Source organism: Sinocyclocheilus rhinocerous, unplaced genomic scaffold (genome assembly GCF_001515625.1).
Source record: "Sinocyclocheilus rhinocerous isolate Xijiao unplaced genomic scaffold, SAMN03320098_v1.1 scaffold21399, whole genome shotgun sequence".
Taxonomy (NCBI): domain Eukaryota; kingdom Metazoa; phylum Chordata; class Actinopteri; order Cypriniformes; family Cyprinidae; genus Sinocyclocheilus; species Sinocyclocheilus rhinocerous.
This window is the reverse complement of record NW_015631390.1, coordinates 1,414-2,060: the sequence shown is the minus strand read 5'-3', so window position 1 is coordinate 2,060 and position 647 is coordinate 1,414. Positions and strand designations below refer to the sequence as shown.

Here is a 647-nt window from a genome sequence, read left to right as displayed (position 1 = left end):
ACTGCCAACATGCGGTGGGAGGATGCGCAACTGGTCACCTTCTGTATTTGCAGCTTTTGCGGTGTCACATTTATGTAACCAGCATGGAAAGTCAGCGCTTTTTTGTACGTGACGGGATCCAAACCCTGGACTTGCTATCTTTAGTGCCGGGCCAAAAACATAGATCGCATCATCTCCTCTAGCCCTATCTGCGACTCATGTGCATTGAGCGTTCTTATTGACCGTGCAAGCCAGTGTCGTTCACCTGCGTTGGTGGTATAGTGGTGAGCATAGCTGCCTTCCGAGCAGTTGACCCGGGTTCGATTCCCGGCCAACGCATTTCCTTTGGGTTGGGCTGAAGTCAAAGCAGAACTCCTTCTGTAACCTCTGGTTGCACCAAAACCTTTTGGATGTGTCGTTCGGTAGCAGAAAAACAATATATATCCCCGTCTGGGAATCGAACCCCGGTCTTCCGTGTGACAGGCGGAGATACTGTCCACTACACTAACGAGGAGATGTGCATGTACTAGTTCGCCCACAGCCAACACCACTGCACCGACATCACTAAACAATGCGTGGCTCTTTCTTACGCTGACCCAGCCCTTACACCATAAAATACCGGATGGACCCATCATCACCTGAATTCGTTTACCTTTTGGAATGCTACA

The 647-nt window shown here is 50.1% G+C and overlaps 1 non-coding gene across 1 annotated transcript; it reads left to right on the top strand.

Annotated features, from left to right (window-relative positions):
- Positions 1 to 246: 246 nt before the first annotated feature.
- On the top strand, positions 247 to 318 carry trnag-ucc (transfer RNA glycine (anticodon UCC)). The gene has a single exon. It is a non-coding gene; the product is annotated as a tRNA-Gly (tRNA).
- The last annotated feature ends 329 nt before the right edge of the window (positions 319 to 647 follow it).